The 16,936-nt window shown below is 35.2% G+C and overlaps 1 protein-coding gene and 1 long non-coding RNA gene across 17 annotated transcripts in view; both read left to right on the forward strand.

Annotated features, from left to right (window-relative positions):
• The window catches only part of ERC1 (ELKS/RAB6-interacting/CAST family member 1), a 511,134-nt gene that overhangs the window by 240,974 nt on the left and 253,224 nt on the right, over positions 1-16,936 (forward strand). The gene's annotated exons all lie outside the window — the stretch shown is intronic.
• LOC134740350 (uncharacterized) lies at positions 24-7,962 on the forward strand. The gene is made up of 2 exons (XR_010127747.1): positions 24-218; positions 7,131-7,962. It is a non-coding gene; the product is annotated as an uncharacterized LOC134740350 (long non-coding RNA).

A 16,936-nucleotide genomic window follows, 5' to 3' on the forward strand; every position in this document is an offset into this window, starting at 1 on the left:
AAGACATTTGATCCATAATCGCGTGTTGTTTTTCTCTTCATCTTTATCCTCCTCTTTTTTCTCTTTCTAACCCTGCTTGCTGCCTTCCTCTCAGACCAACTGTTTAGCAATGAAGGAATGGCTTTAAATAGAAAATGCAAGTTTTATTCCACAGCTTTATGAGGACACCTCAGCATAGGAGAAAGTTCATCTTGCTTCAAGTTGATCACACTTAATTGGTAAGTTCAATGACAGTTTAATGAGTGGGTTATATTAGGCTTCAGGGTTGTCAGTATACCTCTTTGCCAGTTCCATTCATTAAAATGGATTGCTAATCTTGGTTTGTGTCTTTCTTCCTTTTTTCCATTCTTCCTTTCTCTTTTCCTTCTACCTCTCTAACCTCCCTCTATCTTTCCTTCTTTTCCTCTTTTTAAATATTCAATTTAGCAAGAATATTTTACAGTCATACAGAATGTAACATATAAACTGTATTTTTTCACTTCAGTGGAGTATAATTGATGCCTAAACCTAATTATTCACAGATTAATTAAACCAGGCTCAATAACAGCAGTAGCAGCTACCATATTATAAGTGCCCGTTAGGTCCTCAGTATTTGAAACTAGGCTGTGGTCATTCATTTTGTTCTAACCTTCACAGTAATCCAAGTGGAGCAGGTGGTATTGTATACATTTTGCACCGGGGGAAATAGATTCAGAGACATTGCGTTACTTACATAAATGCACACAACTTCTAAATGGCTCAGCCATGATTTTAACTGGGACTTCCTGAATCTGTAGACTGTCCTCTTTGTCTTGATCATAATGCTTCAGAATGAAGGTTTAGATTATAGGGAAGAATACCATAAACGTGCTGGAGTCTTTGAAACTCATGCTAAGACTAAGCCACTGCCGGACTGTTATTCTCTAGTTAACAATTTCTAATTGGGTCTGATATTGTGTATATGCCACAATTACAGTCTTTACTGGAGAGATTTGGAGGAGTTACTATGTAGAAGCCATTTTGAGGCTTTACAACAAATTCTTTTAACATGTGAAGAAGACTCTACTTTTTACTTCTTTTTCTCATTCCTCTTTTATGTAACTTTTACTGATTATATTTATAGAAAAAGTATAAATTTCCTGAAATACACCAAATTTTGAAAAAAGCAGCATGCCAATTTTTCCTTATCCTTGCCAATAACAGTTAATATTGGCAATTTTCTCATCTTTCTGTTCTTCCTCCTTTTTTTTTTTTTTTAACAAAATACAAATCTGATGAGTGGAAAATATTTCATTCTGTGTTAATTTATATTTCTCTGATTACCAGTGACATTGTTTTTTCAAGTCTTGAATTTTCTTTTGTTTGTTAATGTAATTTAAATCTCTCTTCCATTGTTAGCTTTTCCTCCCATGGATTTTTTGCTTAGTTTATCCCCATTTTGAGAGTATATATTTACACATAAATACTTTTAAGTTGTTCTGTGCTTTTTACCTTTACTTATTAATTCATTTTATGGTATTTGTGTGGTGAGGATATTTTTTCTTTATTGCTAACAACTTCACAAGAATGTTTATAGGGAATTATTTCATTGCTCACAAACTTGAATTGATGTCTTTATATTTCACGAAATTGATGATGAGTCTGTTTCTAGGATTTCAGTTTAACCTCCCTTCTTCAACTGTGGCCACATTGTTGTTTCATTGTAGAAAGTATTTATTTTATGATAAGGCCAGCCCCTCTTTACGTTAGCACTTTAACTGTTTCATTTGTCTTTCTTCCCCTGCTCATCATTTAATGTTTTCTATTAGCAGTCTTTATAAACCAAAGATACTCTTCTAATCTTCTGTCAGTTGTTATAACACCAAAAGTGCTTTCATATGTAATCTCTTATTTCCTTTTTATATAAACTAAAAGATAAATAAGATAGATTATATTATTTATATTTTACATATAGGGAAAACTAATTTAGAGTGTATGACTGACTTCCCCAAGGTGTCTAAGTAAATGATAGATATCAAAGTTATGAAAAAGATAGCTGATGGCCATGTGCAAGTTCCACCGAGATGTAATTCATTCAAATACCGTGAAAAGAGCACTGGACTACAAGTTAGGGTACTTAGGATCTGATCTCAGTTCTTTTACTAACTACTCAGTTACTTAAGTATATTTGTTTATTTATTTATTTATTTATTTACTTATTTGACAGACAGTGTCACTCTGTCACCTAGGCCGGAGTGCAGTTGTGTGATCCTCCTGTCTCAGCCTCCCAAGTAGCTGGGACTGCAGGCTTGTAATTTTTTAATTTTTTGTAGAGACAAGGTCTCACTATGTTGCCTTAGGCTGTTCTCGAACTCCTGGCTCCACACGAACCTCCTGTGTCAGCCTCCCAAAGTGCTAGGACTATAGGCGTGAGCCACTGTGCCTGGCCCTATGGATCATATTTAGAGATCGCAATCTGGGTGTTAGGGGTACTCCCTACCACTGGGTTGTCATTTATAACAACATAGTGAAGAAATAGAGCCCGGCTATCGTGGCTTATGCTAATCCTAGTGACGCGGGAGGTGAGATGAAGCATCACTTGACACCAGGAGTTCAAGACCAACCTGAGCAACATAGACCCTGCCTCTAAAAAAATTTGAGAAATTAGCCTAGCAGGATGGTGTACACGTATGGTCCCAGCTACTTTAGAGGCTGAGACTGGAGAATTGCTTTATCCCAGGAGTTCAGGGTTGCAGTGAGCTATGATTGTGCCACTATACTCCAGCGTATGTGACAGGGCAAGACCCTGTCTCTAAAATAAATTAAATAAAAATAAAAGAAGTTAGAAATTCTTGGAGAAATTACTCATTCCAGGATTAGAGCAAGAAATGTACAAGATAAACCTAAATTGGTGGTTCTCAAACTTGTGTGCGTTGGAGTTACATGGAGGACTATTAGAAAAATAGATTGCTGTCTCCTGTCCCTAGGGGTTTTGATTCAGTAAGTTTGGGGAAAGCCCCATGAATTTGCATTTCTAATAAGTTCCTGGATGATGATAACATTCCTGGACCAGGAACCACATTTTGAAAAATCACTGCACTATAGCATCATGTGATATGAAAAATTAAGAACCCATCAAAGACTACTGGGGTCATATAAGGATGGACAGAGGAGCAAGAATGAAGGGGCTATCACTGGCCTAGGATAGACAGTTTGAGCATAAGAAAGGCTAATGAGTACAGTTGTTTAAAACAAATAAAGTATTTTTAAATCCGGAAACTTCATGGTGAGACTATAAAAATAATTTGGAGATTGCTGAGATACCAGTGCCCTAACACTGGGATTTACTTTATAAAATTCCAATGGTAGTAGGGGAAACATTGGCCATTTTTTGATAGTTTATTGAAGCTGAGTGATGGTGACATGGGGTGTATGATACTATCTTTCCTATACTTTTGCATGTTTGAAATTGTCCCTAATAAAATGCTGAAAAAGAAAGATGTCACTTAACCACTTGAAACTTTCATATCTCTAAAATGAGTCTTGAGACAGATAAGACCTCACTCCTTAGACTTTAGTGTGTCTTTCAGTTCTAAACTAGCTTTCTAACCATATTTACATAGCCCTGGAATGGAGCCTTTGTCTCTGGCTTAATTTCTTAGCCAAACTCCTTATTTGTGTTTTCCCTTTACTTGAGAAATATTTTCTGTATTTTCCAAGTAACTTCTTTTTTCATATCTTTGCTTGAATTTCATGGAGTTGGTTTCTTCTGTTTTTAAACTGAAGGTCATATACCTTTGGTCATATACCTTTGCTTTTGTTTAAAAATTATAACTCTTAATTAACATACTAGAAAAATTAATCCATAATATATATTTGTTTGTATCCCTCTACATTTTCTTTTAAACTTTAATTTTACTTATTTGTAATAGTAATACATATATACTCTTTTGTATTTTGCTTTTTAAAAACTTTATATCATTTAAACATTTCCGTGAGTTATATGTTTCATAATGATGCTTGTACTTATTATTTTCAGTTGAATCCAGAGTTCAGTAGCTTTATACACGTTCCCCTTTTTCTGGACATTTCTTTATTTTCAATTTTCACAGAGCAAATTTGTACCGATAAATTGTACCCAATTTGGTGATTTCCTTTGGCTATTCCTCAGAGCAAACTTACTCAAAGTATATGAAGTGTTGTAGCTTTTCTTAAATTTTTGTTACCAAAGATGAGCTAATTTATAGTACCCCCAGCAGTTTGCAGGCGTTCTATTTTCCCCATAGCCACTTTGGTTCTATTTAATTTTTTGCTCATTTTACATATAATGGCGTCTTCAAGTTGTTATATTTCATTTCTTCAGTGACGCTGTCCGTTTTTCACATGTAATGATTTATTATGTGAAATTTCTGTGTCAAATTTTAATTACATTTGCTACCTATCGTGAAGATCTTTGCATATCACCTACTTTGAATTGATATGTTATGAATTACATCGAGGAATGATGATTGTTACATATTTTTTCTTTTTCAGTCATTTTTCTTTTGAAATTTATTAGATTTTGTTGTTTAAACCTCTTTTCAAAAAATCTTTTAAATTGCTTATCTTGTCCTTTCAAGGCTATTTTTTCACTTAATCTCCCATTTGCAACAAAATCAAGCATGTTAGTTTCTTTTAGTTCTTTAGCTATGTGTATGTGTTTGTTTCTTGTAAATGTTCATTGCTTTAATGCATGTGGAATTTATGTAACTTAACTTATAAAACATAAATTTAAAGTACTCTTTCTTTACCCTGATACCCAGTTCTCCTGGTAGCACTTAGTAAATAGGTGTTCTTTAAAAAAATTTTAAATCTACCTAATCATATGCTGCGTAATCACATACAAGTTTCCATTTCATTCTATATTCATTGCTTTGTCTTTAATCCAATTTTTTGCATTTCTTCTTCTTTTTTTTTTTTTATTTTTTATTTTTTTTTGAGACGGAGTCTCTTGCCCTGTCCCCAAGGCTGGAGTGCAGTGGTGTGATCTCAGTTTGCTGCAACCTTCTCCTCCCGGGTTCAAGTGATTCTCCTGCCTCAGCCTCCCGAAAAGCTGGGATTACACACCTGGCCAATTTTTTTGAATTTTTAGTAGAGATGGGGTTTCACCATGTTGGCCAGGCTGGTCTCGAACTCCTGACCTTAGGTGATCCACCCGCCTCGGCCTTCCAAGGTGCTGGGATTACAGGCATGAGCCCAGCCTTTTTGCATTTCTTTTGCACTTTGTTTACAAAGTCGGTAGGTCATCTTCAACGTCATTAACTTTATCTCAAAACTTTTTTTCTGGGTAAATTTATCAGTTTTTTCAACAACCTTTGAAATATCATTTGAGTCTCTAGTTTGTTAAAGTATACTAATAACTTAAAGAATATTATCACTTGTAATTTATTCAGTCATCTCCAGCCAGGAACTAAATTCATTCCTCTTTTTATTCCTATCTGTGTTTATTATTTATCATGTTAAGAAAGATTTAAGGAATATAAAATATTTTCTAAAGAAAGCTAATATCCAGATTACAACCAAATTATTAAAGATTTGTGGTAGATCATAGAGAAGAAAAAGGCAAATGAAACTTCAAGCCATAAAAAGATGAAAAAAGTATTAGCAAATGCTCTTTATTGTATTCACCTATAAAATAAAGTTTCTCTGTATGAAAACAGACAAATTCCTTACAGAGCTCCTGTCTCTAAAGGTTGTGAGCATTAATGAGATGATACATGTAAAAGCTTCTATAAGAGCAAATGTTAACAGGATTGGACTAGGTAGTAGTAACATAACAGGTACAGTGGGTCCTCCACATCAATAGTTTCTGCATTTTCGGATTCAGCCAACGGTGGATTGACAATATTATGGGAAAAAAACCAATAAAACAGAATAATACAACAATAAAAAATAAATAGAAGATAATATAGTGTAACAGCTGTTTACATAGTGTTTACATTGTATTGGGTATTAGAATAAATTGAGAGATGATTTAAAATACATGCGAAGATGTGCATAGATTATCTGCAAATATGACAGCATTTTATATCAGAGACTTGAGCATCTGTGGATTTTCATATTCCAGGGGAGTCTTAGAACCAATCCCCAGAAGATACTGAGGTCCTACTGTAGGGATGTAATGAAACGTGAGAGATTCTATAATTTTCCTGTAAAAGGAGGCACTCACTTTATTAGGAGAGAACTTTTAATTTTTCCAGTAGGATTTTGTGAGAAACTTGCCTCATGTTACTTCATTTAGAGCAGTGGTTCTCAATTAAGGCTCAATTTTGGCACTAAGGAATCTTTGGCACTGTCTGGTGACATTTGCAACTTGAGGGGTGCTACTGGCATCTGGTGAGTAGAGTGCTGGGATGCTGCTAAATATCCTGTAGTTCACCGGATAGCCCCCACAGCAAAGAATTATTCGGCCCACACTGCAAATAGTGCTGAAGTTTGAAACCACATTTAGAAACACTTTGAACACCAGTTCTTTATCCAAAGTGTTACTGTAGATGAAGTTTTCATGATTAGCTTTGGAAACCTAATACTTATGGCCATAGTTATGTTTTTTCTATGTAGAGCTAAGACCAAGGCTATTAAGTTAAAACTCTAGTGGCAGTGCCACAGTACCAAATAATATCGCCTAGGTACATAGTTTTCTGGTACCGTACTCTAATTTGATGTGAAATGATGCTAGGAGAGTTGTGATGAGTGAGTAGTTTACGTAACATACACATTAACCATCATTCTCAGGCACATAGTTCCAGATTGAAGTTACTATGCCAGTGATTGAAGTATTCTGTATTATTGTTGAAGGAGACTTGGTGCTCTAGAAGTATTGAGTAATTGTCACACAATCATAATCGAGTGACTTTGGTTGTATTTTTGGTGTGTCGTAGAATAGTAGAATAGCAATTAATTATGTCTTCTCATTTTAAACATTTTTATCACTATGTTTTGTGTTTTAAATTTCTGGCTGTTTAGGTGATCTGTTGATGTTTTCATGAAATAGGAGAAGAAAAGGGAAACATTACTACCTTATTTCTGTTTTTTGAAGGAATTATTTTAGTATTTCTACCTTAAGTATAGTAATTCTAGGATTAAAATGTTAAGTGTTTTATACTTAATGGTTTGTTTGTTTGTTTGTTAAGACAGGGTCTTGCTCCGTGACCCCAGCAGGAGTGCAGTGGTGTGATCTCAGCTCACTGCAGCCTCCTTCTACCGGGTTCAAGTGATTCTCATGCCTCAGCCACCCAAGTAGCTGGGATTCCAGGCACATGCCACCATGCCTGGCTAATTGTGTGTGTGTGTGTTTATTAGAGACGGGGTTTCACCATGTTGGCCAGGCTGGTCCTAGCGTCATGTGATCTGCCTGCCTCGGCCTCCAGAAGTGCTGGGATTACAGGCATGAACCAGCACACCTGACCTTATACTTAATGTTTTGAATAGTTTATGTTTAATCTTTATCAGATGCCATTTTGATATTCAAAGGTCAATTTTACTAGTTATGTTAATAAGCACATAGTAAATGTATTTTATTTGTGAAGATTAACACTTAACCTGCAAGGTTCAGTTTCACTTTTTGTTATTCAGCGACTGCCAGTTGTGATGTTAAGTTCATCATTGGCTTCACTGTTCCAGGTAGAAGTTACAGTTTGCCAGAGAGCAGTAGTACTACTTTTCTATTTTTTCTCTTTTTTAACTCTGAAAAATAAAATACATTTTTAAAAGTATACACATGCACATATAGATGTACCATGTAAAGAATACTTATAAAATGATCATCTCAAGAAATTGGAATATTGTTGGCATCCCAGAATTCATATGTATATTTCTTTGCTATCATTTTTCTCTTCTGTTCCTCCAGAGATTACTATTCTGACTTTTCTTCTTCTTTGCTTTTCTTTATGCCCTGCACATATATCAAAAACTATAATTTAGTTTTGTATATTTTGTACTTCAATAAATGGAATTATTATATTTATTCTTTTGTCACTTCTTTTGTTGATCATTATTTGTGAGATTCATTTGTATTAGTTATATGTAGCATCCATTCCTTTATTGTCCTTGTACTGTGTTTTTTATTTAATTCAGAATTCCACATTTATATTGAAAGTGTTCTGAAAAGACAACTTCATTTCTTTTCAATTTTCCATTCTTTGAATACTTCAGATAGTGCCAAAAGTAATTCCTTTTGGCAGAAAGTGAGTTTGGAAGTAAGTGGTTACTTTGCTTTTTGTTTTTGGTTCAACACATTACAAATGTTCTCATTAGATTAAATACTATCTTACGTGTGAAATGAAAATGATACCTGAAAAACTGAGAGAATCTGAGGATCCCAGAGATTCTAAACACTTTTTTGTCATTTATCATGGCCGTAGGTATGAATACTCTTCCTTATGATGTCATGTTGCCACTCAGTTGTATCCTATTTCTACCTTTGTGTTTTGGACAGTTAATTACTATGATTTATAGTAACTTATCTCACACTTTTTAGTCTCAGAAGCCTCTTTGCATTTAAATATTATTAAAGTTCCCAAGGTGATTTTTTTTTTCTTTTTTTAAATAGAGACTGAGTCTTACTATGTTGCCTAGGCTGGTCTTGAACTCCTGGCCTCATGTGATCCTCCCACCTTGGCCTCCCAGGGTGCTGGGGTTATAGGCATTAGCCACTGCACCAGGCCTCAAAGTGATTTTTTATGTGGCTTATATATGATATACACGTGCAGATCTTCAGACTCAGCTATCCCATGTCTAGATTTATGTGGCTTATATATGTTATACACGTGCAGATCTTTAGACTCTGCTATCCCATGTCTAGATTTATATGGCTTATGTATGATATACACGTGCAGATCTTTAGACTCAGCTATCCCATGTCTAGATTTATGTGGCTTATATATGTTATACACGTGCAGATCTTTAGACTCAGCTATCCCATGTCTAGATTTATGTGGCTTATGTATGATATACACGTGCAGATCTTTAGACTCAGCTATCCCATGTCTAGATTTATATGGCTTATGTATGATATACACGTGCAGATCTTTAGACTCAGCTATCCCATGTCTAGGTTTATATGGCTTATATATGATATACACATGCAGATCTTTAGACTCAGCTATCCCATGTCTAGATTTATATGGCTTATGTATACACGTGCAGATCTTTAGACTCAGCTTTTTTATGTGGCTTATATATGATATACACGTGCAGACCTTTAGACTCAGCTATCCCATGTCTAGATTTATATGACTTATGTATGATATACACGTGCAGATCTTTAGACTCAGCTATCCCATGTCTAGATTTATATGGCTTATGTATGATATACACGTGCAGATCTTTAGACTCAGCTATCCCATGTCTAGATTTATATGGCTTATATATGATATACACGTGCAGATCTGTAGACTCAGCTATCCCATGTCTAGATTTATATGGCTTATATATGATATACACGTGCAGATCTTTAGACTCAGCTATCCCATGTCTAGATTTATATGGCTTATATATGATATACACGTGCAGATCTTTAGACTCAGCTATCCCATGTCTAGATTTATATGGCTTATGTATGATATACACGTGCACATCTTTAGACTCAGCTTTTTTATATGGCTTATATATGATATACACGTGCAGATCTTTAGACTCAGCTATCCCGTGTCTAGATTTATATGGCTTATATATGATATACACGTGCAGATCTTTAGACTCAGCTATCCCATGTCTAGATTTATGTGGCTTATATATGATATACACGTGCAGATCTTTAGACTCAGCTTTTTTATGTGGCTTATATATGATATACACGTGCAGATCTTTAGACTCAGCTATCCCATGTCTAGATTTATATGCATGTACATGTCCAAAAATATAAAAAGACATATGTACAAGGTGACTTATTACATTATTCGTAATTGCAAAATTTTGAAAACCTAATCGTCTATAGGTGGGAGAGTGCTTAAATTCACCATGGTGAATCTACACAGAGGAGACTGGCAGTTTTAAAAAAGAAATGAAACGTGAGCAAAAAAAAAAAAAAGTATTTTAATTGTGAATGAAATACATATCCATGAGTTTATACTGATATAAATAAGTAATCAAATACATAACTAAATGGCATGTGGACAGACAGCTCTTTCTCATAGAAGAATTTCAGTTAATAAGTATAGATGGAAATAGACCAAAAGAAAATCACCATGAGACAAACTGATGGTTGTGAAAATTAATGTGTGAAAGTTTGAGGTTAAACATGACTTTCATAGTCTCAAAATGTTTTCCCTAAGGTGTTTATTTATTTTAACAGAAGACTATAACTTTTCAGTGAAGAAACCTACCAGGACACCTTAACAAAGTGTTTAGAGTTAACATTACCAGTAATAAAGAGACATTGACCTCATGAACCCCTTGATATAAGGCACTGAGAGGGACCCAATATCATTTCTGTGTTACTCTTTCCAAAAATGTGTAACCTCATTCCAGTAATGAGAAAATGCCAGACAAATGCAAATTCTGGGACATTTTACAAAATAACTGAGCAGTATACTTTAAATATGTTAAGATGATGAAAGACAAGGAAAGACTGAGCAGTTACAGATACATTTGAGAGGAAATGTCAACTAAATGAATTGTGGGATCTTGGATTAAAGCAGATTTCAGGAAAAGGAACAGAAAATTAGCTGGGTATAGTGGTGCATACCTATAGTCCCAGCTACTTGGGAGGCTGAAGAGGGAGGATCACTTGAGCCCAGGAGTTTGAGGTTGCAGTAAGCCCTGTTTGCGTCACTGCACTTCAGCCTACAAGACAGAGTGAGACCCTGTCTCAAAAAAAAAAAAAAAAAATTCCAGAAAGAAAGGCCATTGGTGGAAAAACAATGAAAGGACATTGGTGGAAAAACAATGAAAGTAAGGTTCTCAAGTTGGTAAATAGCATTGTACCAATGTTAATTTCCTAGTTTTGATCATTTTATTATGGTTATGTAAGCTGTTAACATTACAGGAGCCTGAATAAGGAGTAGATGGGCACTGTTCTGTTTTTGCAGCTTTTCTGTATGTTCATAATTAATTCAGAATAAAATTATTTAAAAAATGCATTGACACTATATTTCTCAGCACTTTTAATCACCCACTTCACTTTGCCATCCCTTTGAAATAAGTATGCTTTTGAATTTAAAAATGTCTTACTACCAGAATTAACGTAACAGGATAGTTAGCTCAGGCATTTTTCCTGAATTTAGGAATTTAGGAAGTCATATTGTTGACTTCGTAAACCCATAGTTTAATTAGGAATGTAGCTGATCAGGCCAGGCACGGTGGCTCATGCCTATAATCCCAGAACTTTGGGAGGCTGAGGTGGGTGGATCACCTGAGGTCGGGAGTTCAAGACCAGCATGACCAACATGGAGAAACCCCGTCTCTACTAAAAATACTAAAAATACTCATTTTTAGACATACTTGAGATGTCTTTCATTTTTTCAATATAAATTTATCGAATGCTTTCTAAGTGTCAGGCACTGTTGCTAATCTTTGGTTATACAGTAGTGAAAAGACATGTTCTCTGCCCTTCTGGAACATTGTCTCATGGAAAAACAATAAAACTAAACAAATAAGTAAATATCAACCAGGGTAAGTACTACAAAGAAATAAACAGGACACTGTGATAGATGATGGGGGAGGGAAATATTTTGGGCAACAAATTTAGGTAGTGACATCAGAGGAGTCCTCCCAAAGGATATGACATTGAGATCTGAAAAAGCCATATAAAAAGTGGAGAAAACAAAAAATTGAGGTTATCCCTACAGCAATGAAAAGCTTGGCATTTTCAAAGTAGAGAATAGGTAAGGATCAGGCCAAAAGGGACCTTATAGGCCTTGAAAAGAAGTTTAGATTTTGCAAGTAGTGGAACATTCTACGTGAAAAGTTGACAGGATCTGATTTGCATTTTCAGGATACTGTTTTTTGCAATATTTGGAGGTTGATTGGAGTGGGACAAGAGTCATACAAAGCGTTTGCTCACTGTTTCATACCTTTGTGTGCTGTGCAGTTTTCTATGCTAGAAACAGTAACAAACAAGCTTCTTACTCTCAAGAAGCTCACATTCTGGTAAGGGCTCTGTGAGAATTGAAAGAGGTTTTTATTTATATTAAAAAAATTTTTTTTAGAGACAGACTCGCTTTGTCACTCAGGCTAGAGTGCAGTGGCATGATCATAGTTCACTGTAGCCTCAAACTCCTGGACTTAAGCGATTCTCCTTCCTCAGCCTCTGGAGTATCTGGGACTATAGGGGTGTGTCACCACACCTGGCTAATTTTTTTTTTTTTCTTATTTTAAGTAGAGACCGAGTCTTGCTATGTTGCCCAGGCTGGACTTGAACTCCTGGCCTCAAGCAGTCCTTCTGCCTTAGCCTCCAAAATGCATGGATTATACTTTACATTACTTATTATAACTTTTTATTTCTGCTGGCTCTCAAAAGATGTGTTATAATACAAGTACAATAATTTCAATTATAGTAATTGCTATACGCAGAATTGAAATTAGGTAAATTCCAGCAACAGCAAGAACCTTTCAAATAAAACATATAGAAGCATAGTCTTAGCTGATTTGACTGTTGGTGAATTGGGGATTTAAAAAAGCTTTCTCTTGAAAGCCTACCCATCTTTTAAGGGTTAGATGCTTTTTTTTGCGAGGCTGCCTAAATCCTCGCAGTTGGAATTAATCATACCTTCTGTTGTAATTTCATTAGTTTGTTTCTTCATTGATTTGGGGATTATTTTATATTACTTTGTATTATATACTAATTGTGTGCTGGTTCCTCTGCATACTTGAGCTTGGGGATCATGTCTTCGTATTTTGCATATAGTTGGTACTTCATAAATGTTTATTGATTTTAATTTTATCTATAGATGTCAAGAACTCTCAGCCACATGCATCTTAGCCTGGTCTCTTAGTCTATTTGGGCTGCTGTAGCAAAATACTGTAAAGTGGCTAGCTTATAAACAGTAGAAATTTATTCCTCACAGTTCTGTGCCTGGGAAGTCCAAGATCAAGGAACCAGCAGATTTGGTGTCTGGTACAGGCCCACTTTCTGGTTCATAGGTAGCACCTTCTTGTTGTGTCCTCACATGGTGGAAGGGGCAAGGCAGCTCTCTGCAGTCTCTTTTATAAGGGCATTAATGCCATTCATGAGGGCTCTGCTCTCATGACCTAATGGCCTCCCAAAAGCTCCACCTCCTAATACCATCACTTTGGTGATTAGATTTCAACGTATGAATTTTGGGAGCACACAAAATTCAGGTTCTGATTCTGATCTGATCTGATTCAGATCACTGCTCCTGGCATTTGGAGCCTCCTGTTAAAGCAAGCTCTGTTTTTCACCTCATCTTGAGGTTAAATGCTTGGCTTCTCTGATATAAGCTGACATTGTTGGTGTTCTCTGAATAGAACACGTTGTTTTCCTAATGGATGCTCTTCTACTTATGCAGAATCTTTTTCCTGTGGATTTCCAGTTTTACTACATAAAGATTCTGCCTTAAAATTAACTTTTGTTGATGAACTCTGCCTGGAGTTGTTATTGTCTTATCCATTGTTCCTTAGCCTGTATGTTTAATCGTACTTTATTGTTTACATACTTTTCAATACATTGTTTTATAATTGCGCCTGTGTGATTTAACCAATTTAATTTTCCCTTCTCAACTAGTTCATATCTGCCATAAGTGAAGAATTACTTTAAAATTTCTTTTTAGTTTTTCTTAAACATTGTTTTACATAGGTTCATTAATTATAGCTGTACTTATTGAGTTATAAATAATAAAATTTCATTTAGTTATAATTTTTTTGGAAGTGAATGATATTCCTTTCAGCATCCTAATAAATATTCTCTAAAATTCTGTAGGCTATCCTTTAAGAGCCTTGTATGTTTTGACACAGGAAATGCCATCTTCCCTTAGTTGGGAATATTCTTTGAGCAGTAACACTCAGATATACCTTTCAACAAGGCTGTAAGTTTTAGTCACATCCTAATAATGCAAAGTAGAGTGGACTGAAAGGAGGCTCCTATCAATAGTGGTTTGGGGCTTTGTTTTTCTTTATAACAAAGATAAGTATCTGAATTTAACCTTGAAAGAGGTTGTTGTGAGAGAGATTAATGGAACTGCTGAAAGAATGCTGTAGTGCTGTGAGTCAGCTCTCCCGAAACCAATGAATATTAAGAATAAAGTTCAAAGAAAGTGAAAACAATGGAAATAGAGACGGAGAAAATCAGCTTTACATGTATTTAAGCATATTCTCTTCTTAGATAGTCAATGAAACATTTGTGTTTTTCTCTGTAATTTGATTTAACTCTGTCTACAAAAAGTTTCTTCATTTTGGTAAGAGATTTTTTTCCTTTCTGAGATGAACACTACTTATCCTTCATTTTTAGATTTGCCAGGGGGATAATTATTTAAGAAAGCCTTTTATAAAAATTAAGATTGTCTGACATCTTTTTAGAAATACTGTTTCTAGAAATAGTATGTGATTTGTCACATGCTGGATACATCTAATATATTAATGTTCTTGTTTTTGCAAAAATAAATTTTGATTTCCTGTTTCTAGAACTTCTCCTTCACTTGTTTAAATGTTTAATCCTGTATCATTTCTTCCTTTTTAATAAAAATTTTTTCTTAGTAAAACAGGGCTTTTTCTATATAGAATATTGTCATAGGTGAGTTTTTAAGGTGTTCTTAATGAATATTAGAGTAACGGATCACAATGGAAAAGTATGCATATGAATCAGCATCTGTTTTTACACCCCTGTGGATAGTTGCTGAAATTACGCATGAAAATTCTCTTTTACTGCAGGTGAATTCAGCACCTACACAAATTGTTGGTTATGTGTGCAGCTTTTAAAAACTCCTGTCTCAAACTGGGCCACTTTTTACCATTTAGAAAGAAAGCAAAAACGCGGCTTAACATTATTTTTTAAAATTCTGCAGTGTTCGAAATGGACTCTATAGTACTTTTCCCCCGGCCACATGTCAGTTCAATTTAATAGCAGTGAAATGTATTGAAAGACTTTATTGATAGGACTAATGTGCTCTCCATAAAATGATGAATAAAATTACATTAGGCACTAAAATTATGAAAAAGTGGACTACTAAGTTCTCACTTTAGTGAAATGAATGGTTTACTCCTTTCCTTTGTGTTGTGTGAGCTCTTTTTGGTTTGCGTTTGGAAGGAAAAGTCTCCAATGAGATTCTTTTTTTTCTTAAATTTTATTTTTAATTATAATGGATACATAATAGTTATACATATTTACAAGGTACACATGATGTTTTGATACAAGCTTGTAATGTGTAATGATCATATCAGGGTAATTAGGGTACTCATCCCCTCAAGCATTTATCATTTCTCTGTGTTAGAAACAATATAATTCTATTCTTTTAGGTAATTAACAGCGTGTTGTTAATTATAGTTGCCTTATTGTGCCACTGAATACTGATCCTTTTATTTTTTAAGAGAACAGAAGCAGGTATGCAAACAGTCCGTTTTCTAAGACCTCGGAGGCAAAGGTCAGCCTCTTATGGACCACATCAGTTGTCTGTTATTTTAAGGAAAAGATATTTTTGGGATTTTTTGGTAAAGATTTTGAAAAGGTATGCTTGTTCTTTTTATAAGCATTACAGATCAAAGATTTATAGTGTCCTATAGGGGATTAGGTAAACTCCATGTCCTTGCCCAAGTTTCTCATACTCAGCTACCATGATTTTCAAGATGAGAACCTTCCCAGTCTGTATGGGATATTTGTACTATATGCTCTGTAAAATTTATTGATATAAAGCATCATTTTTATATGTGTACTTTTCTGTTTATTTAATGAAATACATCTGCTTTTGTTTTGACTTTGGTTTTTAACCATTGAGGTTATAACAGAGCACCACTCTTAACTGAGGGGAGATATTTGAGGAGTTTTAAAAAGAAGGAGGGAGAGAATATTTTTAAATTTTAACCCACAGTATTGCCTTAAAGTAGTTGGTGTGTAACCAGATTCTGTCTGTGTGTTATACTAGCTTTCACTTCATCAGTGCATCTGGCTTCAATTTTTTTCCCCACAAAGCATCTGAGAAGTTGGTAAATGAATTCTGACATGTTGAATGATTTTAATGAAATCTTCTGGATGTGTATATATGCTTAGGGGATGGGGAAGAGGGAGGCAGAATAAGCAGTGGGGTTGAAGGTAATAAAGAATTACTGTCTCTTTACATTAAGGATAATGGATAACAGTTAACATTAATATCTTTCAGAACAGGTTAAAGTCTATCTGGTAAGTGGTGTTTACTTCCAAGGAAGCAGCTCTTATTATTAATTCAAATAAATGACTTCCATTACCATGTCAGAATGAGAGTTGGGAGAGGGAGGAGAGAATGTGGGAGATTGTTACTTCGGATAATCTTTGTGAAATTTGAATTGGCCTTCTTTCTGCTGCAGAAAAAGGCAAACGCATAGGAAGATCTACCATTATCAAGTAGCTCTTTTTTATGTTACTATACTGTAGAGCCTTGTTAACAATTTTTGAGGAAGATGTTGAGGGAACAACAAATTAAATTTTAACTGCAGTTTCTCCTTTGCCTTTGCTTTTCTGATTGAATGTTTGATTGGAAAGAAAGGCAGCTAGCTGGGTGTGGTGGCTCACACCTGTAATCCCAGCACTTTGGGAGGCCGAGGCAGGCCGATCACCTGAGGTCAGGAGTTCGAGACCAGCCTGACCAACATGGAGAAACCTTATCTCTACGAAAAATACAAAATTCTCCAGGCACGGTGGTGCATGCCTGTAATCCCAGCTACTCTGGAGGCCGAGGCAGGAGAATCGCTTGAACCCGGGAGGCGGAGGTTGTGGTGAGCACTCCAGCCTGGGGAACAAGAGGGAAACTGCATCTCAAAAAAAAAAAAAAAAAAAAAGACAGTGGAGGGTAGA

Source organism: Pongo pygmaeus, chromosome 10 (genome assembly GCF_028885625.2).
Source record: "Pongo pygmaeus isolate AG05252 chromosome 10, NHGRI_mPonPyg2-v2.0_pri, whole genome shotgun sequence".
In the NCBI taxonomy this organism is placed as follows: domain Eukaryota; kingdom Metazoa; phylum Chordata; class Mammalia; order Primates; family Hominidae; genus Pongo; species Pongo pygmaeus.